General features: G+C 38.5%; 1 long non-coding RNA gene across 1 annotated transcript; it reads right to left on the reverse strand.

Annotated features, from left to right (window-relative positions):
* Window positions 1-445: 445 nt before the first annotated feature.
* On the reverse strand, window positions 446-3,726 carry LOC112784310 (uncharacterized). Its single transcript, XR_003193837.3, has 4 exons — window positions 3,500-3,726; window positions 3,312-3,428; window positions 3,088-3,201; window positions 446-563 (listed from the first exon to the last, which is right to left on the reverse strand). It is a non-coding gene; the product is annotated as an uncharacterized lncRNA (long non-coding RNA).
* Window positions 3,727-9,755: the final 6,029 nt, after the last annotated feature.

The raw sequence follows: 9,755 nt of genomic DNA on the forward strand, positions 1-9,755 counted from the left end.
AAATTGACATCACAGTTCTAAGATTTGAATATAGCTAAAACCAATCGATTGAATTCGGCAAATCCATATTGTTTTGATGAATTCAATCAATTGGGTAACACAACCAATCGATTGAATTGTGAGATCTCAGGTTGTTTTGAAGCTTTCAATCGATTGAATTATAAAAAACCAACATTTTAGTCATCGTTCAATCGATTGGGTAATATGACCAATCGATAGATTTTTGCGAAAACTGTAATACCCTGACTACCAAAGGCAACGCTTCCGGCTGCGCAACTCTGATAGCTCAGATATTACGATGACACTTATACTATTTAATACTAAAATATGAGCCTGTTTGAAACTTTAAACCGCAATACCGCTCCCAAAAATACTTTTACCATACAACGTACATCCATACATACCATACAACTTACAGAAACTCATAAAGAGTACATACAATTCCTATCCCTCTTACAGAATATATCAAGATAAAGGCGAGGGTACAATAAACCATAACTAAAACAATACAGAGCATCACAACAACAATTAAATAAGCTCTTCGTAACTTCTGCGCCCATATCCTGAAAGGGGAAAAATGTAGGGGGGTGAGAACATCATCCTCGAAAGGGTTCTCAGTAGAGGGTTTTTGGGAATTACTGTAATAGGATACATGAAGATAATCGCACCAGTGATTCATAACCGTCTTATGCCTCTTTTCAAAAACAATGGTTTACAATGAAAGTAAAGTCGGAAATCTTTTCAGAAAGAAGAACCGTTCAATTCTCAAAAACTCAAAAGCCTTTCAAAACGGTTTATCTATGCGGAACCAAAATAGCCTTTCATAATTTTATTCCAAACCAGAAACACAAAACCGAAATCAACCATCAGTTCATCTCTTTCCAACCACGGCCCTAGGCCCAAACAATCCAACCAACAACCAATCACCACAATCCAACAGAGTCCCAGATGCAAACACAGTCAGGAAGTTCAAGCACAAACAAACAGTTATTACAAGTATAACAGTTAGCAATTAATCACATAGGCAAACCAAGTATAATATGCACACCCAACCAATGTCACACAAATGCATATGATGCATGCCTGTCCCTAGTGGCTGATGATATCATCTGTCGGTTACAGAGCCAACCCGACAAGTCCTGGTAGCTAACCATTGGACTGTCCCTCTGTCGTGCATCCCTAACTCGAGTTATACTCATCATAAACTTGATCATAATCATGATCCATATCCATCACCCTCACTGGTGAATATTTATCCATCACCATCACTGGTGAATATTTATGGGGGCGAGCTCATCCGGGCCTTTCACAGTGCCCGGCCACACTTACGACATTGGGTTAACAGAGCTTCGAGTCTCAACCTGGAGCACATGGTGGCTAGCCATTGCTACTACCCAGGGAAACCCTCATCTCCAATAGTGGAAGTGCAACATCACAACTTATCAATATCTCAGCATAAATGCTTTCATTCTCAATCATGGATCAACATCTATCTCAGCCATTCGGCTCACGGTTCAATCCAGAACCAGCCAATATTCATATCATTCAAGGCCATTCCGGCTCACGGTTCAATCCAGAACCAATCAATATGTATAATCATACACAGCCATTCCGGCTCACAACAAAACAGCACTTCCACATTCGAAATCATCAAATTCATGAAACCGACATTTAAGCCATAAATCATTTTCTCAATTCATTTCACTTCGAAATCAAGTTTCAACTCTTTTAAGCCTTTGCTTTAAAGATCTCATTTCTCAAATCTTTTCGGCTCATAAGCCACTTTTACTCAAGGTAAATTCCCCTTTTAAAAACAATGCCACTCTCGGCATCCTCTTTCCAAAACTTTCATAATCATGGCAAGATAAAAGCCTCTTTGAGATATTCAAAATCACCCATCCAACAATGGGATTTTATAACAAAAGTTTCTCGGCAGAGTCCCAAGTCTTTAGGGGAGAATAACATAACTCATTTTGCCAAATTCATTTAAAATCATTAAAACCTTGGCTTTCCGATTTGAGTAATAAAATAAGATCTAAGCCAAACCGAGTCATGTAATCATTTACTTCTTTCAAGCCGTTTCCTTTACTTAGGAAAACCAACTTCAACCCCCATAATAAATTCTAGAATGTTTCAACTATTCAAAATTGTTTTAGTCTTGCAAGAATTCAGAGTTCAAGAGTACTTAAAGCCTTTCTCCAAAACATTTCAAAATGAAACTTGTCAATAGACATTCAAGTTCTTTCAACGTCATTGAAACTCCTCTAATTGAAACCCTCAAGTCAAATTCAAAGGCATTGCCCTTGTCACATTTAAAACAGCTTTAAAACATAAGTTTCATCTAAATAACTTTTTTTCTGAAAGAGATACAATGCCTTTCTTAAGAAGCAAGACTAAATCACAATTTCCTCTTTAATAATTCATTTCAAAAGCATGAATAATCCTTTTCTTGATAATTCAAATAAAATAGTAGAAGTCTTTAACTCATCATTTTTCCAAACAACCTTTCAATAAAGACTCGGATTTTATAGAAATTCCGGCAGCATCTCCCCTAAAACTTGGACTTTGCCACCCGGTTCGGGTCCCAACAAAAACCATTCCACAATCCTTTTCCAACAGCCCAAAATCCAAAATCAATTCAAAATCAAACTAAATCCAACAGTCGCCTCATTGGCACATCTCAAAGAAACCGTTTCAAAATCACACCAATATCAACCGAATTAACTCATTTCCAAAGCTTTAAAGAATCAGTTCAGCGATAAGTCATTTATCAAAACCAAATCAATTAAAGCACCCCAGGCTGAATTTCAAAAGTATTCTATCTTTCACATCATCAGAATAATTGACACGATTCAAACCAATCCTCAACGGATTAAACTCATATTTCAAGCCTTTAAAGAATCAACTCCAAAACATTACATTTCACAAAGCCGCACAATAATTCAGCCAAACAAACATCCATAATCATTCGAGTCAATCAAATAATACATAAGGTAGATACAATCACTAAATACACCATATCTCACATCAGTATCCATATGTAATAATTCCAATATACAAAATATAGTTTTTGGAAAGCGCCCCTACCTCAAAACACAACTCCATAACCCAAACGCCTCATGGAGTCCTTTCCGCCTCAAACCGAACTGATGGCAACCAAAACCTCAGCTCCAAGCCACTTTCGCAACAGTCTCAACAACTCTAATCGCAACATACAACAACCGAACTCAATCTTATAGCAATTAACGCCACAAACCTCAGCGTGAGATAACAGAATAATAACGAAAAAGCTTTCAAATCGAAACGCTTACCGAATCGAAGGAGGAACGGCTGAACCGGAACAATGGCGGTCTTCAAACCGGTTCAGCGGCAGCCCGGCAGCCACCTCAAGCAGCAGTGGAGACGAATTCCGACCATGACAACCGCGACTGCACGACAACGTCATAACCATAAAAACCTAGGAACAGAAAGAATGAGAACCGACTGCAAGGACCCTTACCGGCGGTGGTTTCAGCGGCCAAGGCGGTTTTCTCCGGCGGCCATACAGTGGACTACAACCACAGCGGCAGCGAGGTTTTCCGGCTGTCAGAACTCCGGCAACGCAACAGCAGGGACGTTTTCTGGCGGCAGAGGCTTACCGGCGCAACTCAACACAGGACCAGATAGAGCGGTGGCAGCCTCCAGCAACTCCGGCGAGCTCCCTCAACAACGATAACGGTCGGAGCCTCGGTGGCATTGACGATGGCAGGAACGGCGGGGATAGCTTCGCACGGCACGACGGCACTTGCCCCTTCCCCCACCGCGAGCTCTCTGCCTCTCGCTCTCCATCACGGCGGCGACAGTGAGGGACACGACGATGTGGCTCCAACGGCGCACCACCCATCTCGCGTGTTCGCTGTACGTGATCCCAACGGTAGCAGATCGGCGAGGACGAGCTCCTCTAGCTCGCATACGGCAGCTATTTCCTCAACCCTCTTCTGCGCGAACAGTGGCGACAGCATTGCGGAGATTCGACGGCAGCGGTGCGGGTGACAACTCGCAGGGCTGACGACAGCGATGCGACGGCGGTGGTGAAGCCCGACACGCCGGCGACGCTATTCTTTCCTCTCCTTCCCTCATTCTGGCTCAGTTTCCCCCTTTTTGATTTCCGTTTCTTCTCTGAAGTTGTCGTGTTGCAGGTTTGCTAAAAGGAAAAAGAAAGGGTGGCGGCTGTAAGGAGGGTTGCGGCGCTAAAATAAGGACTGAGGGTGCGTTACACCGAAGGGGATGAAGCAGGGGTGGAGGTGTGGCTGCGCTTTGATTTGGGAAAGGAGAAGTGTTGCTGCTGCTGGGCTCAGGGGAACCGGGTAACTGGGTTAGGGTTTTTGAGTAAAATTAGGGTTAAGGACATTTTAGTAATTTCACTTAAAAATAGGGATAATATAGTAATTGAAACCCCAATTAAAACCAACACTAATTGTATATAGAAAATACTATTTGCTCCTCATTTTTACAAATTATTTTCAATAAAATGTCCCAACTCCCAACCAAATAATTAGAAATAATATACTTAATTTCTTTATTTTCCAAAATAACAATATTAATATTTAAAATATTACTTATCTAATCCAAATCATATAAAATCCTTATTATTTCATAACTATCAACCTTATACTTTAAATATAGAAAATAATCCAATAATTATAAAATTGGATAATAATCATAACTTATCTCAAATCCAATAAATCAAAACTTGCCTCAATTATCTTTAATAAAATAAGCTCTGAAATTAAGGCTATAAATAACTGTAGGATTTGAGACTTGATCATGATAAGACTTTTCAAATATTCTAGGTCTTACAAAAACCATGCTGCCTTATAATTTTCAATCGATTGTTTTGTGATGACAACCTGTAGTCCAATCGATTGAGTTATGGAAAATCTGAAATTCAATCGATTGTTTTGATAATCCAATCGATTGATTTAAAAAAACACGATTTCACAGTCCTTGACGAACGTCACGGATCAAATATAATCTTTTAATCAATTGGAATAGCCAAAAAGTTTATTACGATCAAGAGAAGATCTAATTCGTTATTGTTTTTGTTTTTGATTGTTAATAATCATAATAGATTAATAATAAAATAATAATTTATAAAATAAAAAATAATTTTTATGATTAAATAAAATATATGAGATTAATTTGTAATTAAAATTAGATAAAAACTTTTTAGTAATTATAAAAAAAACTTAAAAAATATATTTTATTCTGAGACCATTTAATGATCCAAACGTTTTGGGACCATCGAATCCAATGCTTTACAGCAATATCATCATAACATAACTTAAGTTTATAGCTAACTTAGTTTAACGCGTGAATGCCAAATTGCCAATGAGGCAGCAGAGAATGCAATGTTTATTTGCATCCAAGAGTAGATAGGGTTATTTTACATCCAAACCTGACATTAACATGAAGCACAGGGTGGGATGACTCAAAGCCGGTTACCAAACATTTATGCGTCCAATTGATAAATAAGAATAAATTACTAACCCTAAAGTGAAAAAGGTCACATTATTTTACATCCAAAATTTGGGGCTTATTTCCACACTAGAATATCATGACTACAAATTTAATTAAATTGGTCTAACATCAATAAAAATTAGAGTAAAAGACAAATAAATTTCTGACCTTTTTAAACACGGACATTTTTATCCTTCAAGATTGAAAAATACATTTAAATTCCTCATCTTATAAAGTACGTGATAATTATACCCCTCCATCGAATTGGGGTTCAAAACGACAACGAAAAATGCTGACTTGGAAGGGTGAAGACTGAGGTATCCGTTTTGGTTGATGATGTGGATGGTGAACAAATTGTTAATGGACAAATTGGTCCTTATGCTTCAAAATGATGCCGTTACCATGAATGAGCCCTATTTGATCGAAATGCATTGACGAAGTCATGACTATTGATGCTACGATTGTCCATGAAAAGTGAAGGGAGTTCTTCATGCACATGACCTGAAGGGAGATCTTCATGTGCCGTGCCAGGAGGATATGAGCGAAATGAAATTATGCCAAAGTGCTTTAAAATTGTGCTTAACCCGGTAGATTAACCAGAAGCAAACACTGTAACACCCTAATTAGCATAAGCTTTACCTCACGTCGTAAAGCGAAGGTTAACCAGAGATTACGACAACTCTAAGCTCATATATATATATATATATATATATATAGAAAGAATAGTATAATCTGAAAGCCCAATGAAGGATATAGCTCAAAAACAGGATTTCAAAAGCGCAAATCGTACTAACGAAGCTACTATCTTAAGGCACAGGAAACAGATAAGATAATTCAAAATATAAGTATATAATATCATAGGAAACTAGCCACGGCTCGCGGAGTTTAAGCCGGCTAGCCATATACAGAACATACAGGACCAGATAGTAAAAACAGCTTATACAATTTTGTTCTCTCAAATACAAGCCCCTAGACAAAATAAAATACAAAAGTGACAGACATATACAAAATAACCCCAAAAGACTCAAAGAGAAGTCCGGATCCTCTGCTTCTGTCACCAACCAAACAACTCACCGAGGTGGGTTGCGACCTACATCTGAAAAATACAACAGAAATATGGTATGAGAACCGGAGGTTCTCAGTATGGTAGCAGTGCCCAGTGAGGTAGGATATAAGACCCCGGGACGCCAAAGGCAATCCTAAGCTCCATATCCATCGCAAGAGTTCAAACTTAAAGCTTTCTAAAACAATAAAGCATGATTATATCAACCTTAACATAATTAAACAGGGTGATCAATCTTAGGGGATTTCTATTCTAACCAAACACCGCTGTCCCACAGCCTTTACCAACCTATCCTCCATGCGATCCCATCGCCACCACCTTCCGAACCTCCTCAATCCCAGTAGAAAACATAGATAATATACAATACAAGTAAAACACAAGTATTGGCATATAAGGCAAATAATTCAAATAGCAAATAGGCATGTTATACAAATAGACAAACTATTACAAGTAGTCAAAGCATACAAACAAATAGAAAATACATATGATGAATGTCTATCCTATTGACTTGTGATATCACTTGTCGGTTCATAAATGCCAACCCAACACATCCTTTCGGATGTAGCTTTTCTGCCGCACCCTCGGATATAGTGCCGGGCACACTCTATTGACCCATGGATATAGTGCCGGGCACACTCTATTCACCCACGAATATAGTGCCGAGCACACTCGCATGCGTAACCCAAGGATATAGTGCCTGGCCCACTCTTGCAGTAGAAAAGGTTATCAATCATAATCCGATCCCAGAGATATGATACCCTGCAAACTATCATAAATAACCCAAGGCTATAGTGCCTGGCACACTCTCAACATCCTTCAAGATCATTATTCCATTAACATCCTTAAACATTCATATTTCTCAAACTCATCATAAGCAGTTCCATTCCGAACTCATCAATTCACCAATTTTTCACATCCGTTGTCAGTAATCACCATATTCACCACTCGTCATTCTCTCTCAACCAACTCATCCTCAGTACACCAGAAATTTAAACCTCCGTTTGCTATGACCTTTCCCATGTTCTAATATCCAAAATTTAGCCCAAGAGTCTTAAAAAGGTGTTATAGAAGCTTACAACCTTGTTGGAAAAGTGAAATAGTTGAAAACAAAGTTAAAATTTGAGAAACAGGGCGTGTGCGGCCGCACAGGGGTGTGCGTGCACACGTCCAGGAAATTTTGAAAGTGTGCGTATGCATAGGAGTGTGTGTATGCACATGTATAAAAACTTGTAAGGTCTGTCACTCGCACAGGGTGTGCTAACGCTCCCAACAGACGACCCTTCCTGACTTGTGCGTGTGCACAGGGTTGTGCGTCCGCACAGGTTGCAATTCTTCATTGATGTATGCGCACACAAGCTGTGCTAATGCTGCAAGAAGTAAGCCTTTTCCTACCTGTGCGTACACACAGGTCTGTGCGTCCACACAGAATGAGATTTTTGCAGGGTTGTGCGTGCTCACAAGGCTGTGTGTGCGCACATATCAGAAATCCTGAAATTCTATAACTTTGCAGAATTTCAGATTTTCAACATCATCTTTGAATGATAATAACTTCCTCTACAAAATTCCAAATTTCACAAACTCTATATCGATTAAAAGGATTATCAAAGATCTTTGATTCTAGATAAATTTCATCAGATTTTGAAAAACGAGGCAAAAGTTATGATCAGATAAAGTTCACCAAAAACCAACTTTTACCCAATTTCACAATTTCCACAACTTCTCATAAAACACAACCAAACCATTCCAAACTCTATTTATCATCAAAATCAACTCTCCATGCCATATTACACCAACTTACCACATTTTCCTTCACCTTTACTCATCCTCAATCTGAACATCAATATATCCCATATATCAAACCTCATTAATATATTTTTCCAACTACATTACCAATTCATCAACATCAATATCACATATACCAACACAATTCACTTCTCAACTTCACAAATCATTCATCCTCATCATGTCACTATCATCATAATCAAATTCAACAATCATCAATTCATCATAAATCATCACATATCATCATTTAGCAACTCAACAACTATTTAAATTCAAACCTATCCTATGGGTCACTAGCCTAAGTGTCCATGAATATTATATACTACATAGAGGAAACCAAAACCATACCTTGGCCGATTCCCTATATGAACCAAAACTCCAATTTAGCACAAACAAGCTCCCAACCACAATCAAAGTTTTCAATTCCACTCCAATAAGCACCAATAAGTTCCAATAGCTCCCAAAGTCACAATAATCAAACTATATATGCATAAACCATCACAAATCAACCTAGGGTTCCATTTAAACATAAAAGCACAAGGATTTAATTTCTCTTACCTTTTCCAACAGATTTGGATGTCAAAACCCAATGCTAAACAAGGATTAGAGTGATTCTAAACATCCAAAATCACAAAAACCCATTTAACCCAAAACCCTAATAAAACCCAAAATTTTGGAGAGCATAATTGAGAAGATTTCGTGGTTACCTTACTACTTTCTTGGGTGAGTTTTGTAGAGCTCTTCACAAGGAACACGTAGCCGCAAACGATACGGTGATCGGAGCTCTGTAGCTCAAGATATCACGAAAAGAAGATTGAAGTGAATAGTGTCTTCTTCTTCCTCTTCTCCCCTTTTCTATTTCAGCATGAATAGGTTGTGTTTATGTGTGTGTGCGAGAAATGGATTCATTAATGAACTTTTTATATGTTGGGCTTGGGCCCAACTTGGACCCGGTCCAATCCGTTAGCGTTTTTAGCCCGTTTGGTCTAATTTTGGGCCAAACCTTTAAAATTAACGCCCGATTTTCAACTTCTATTGTTTTTCTAAGGTTTTTGACGGTTTTCACTTTTTCTCGTGCGGTACCAGACAGACTTGAACCGGTTTAACCAGTTCAACTTCCGGTTTGCGATTTTTCACGGTTTTTCGCAGAAAGCACATTTTCTAACTTGGAAGGACTTACTGAGTCCAAAAATCATACTTAAATCCCCAAATTCTCATCCTAACTTTCCGGAATTCAATTTGGGCATTTAAATGATTTTATTCATGAAAATTCCAGTTCTTATAAACACCAAGCAATAGAACAATTTGCAGAACATGTTTTACCCTGATGCCTTTGGATCTATTATTCCTACTTGGAAGCCGTTTCTTCATGCTTTGCTTAACTAACTCAGAAACCCCCAATTCTGTCTTC

This window comes from Arachis hypogaea, chromosome 20 (genome assembly GCF_003086295.3).
Source record: "Arachis hypogaea cultivar Tifrunner chromosome 20, arahy.Tifrunner.gnm2.J5K5, whole genome shotgun sequence".
In the NCBI taxonomy this organism is placed as follows: domain Eukaryota; kingdom Viridiplantae; phylum Streptophyta; class Magnoliopsida; order Fabales; family Fabaceae; genus Arachis; species Arachis hypogaea.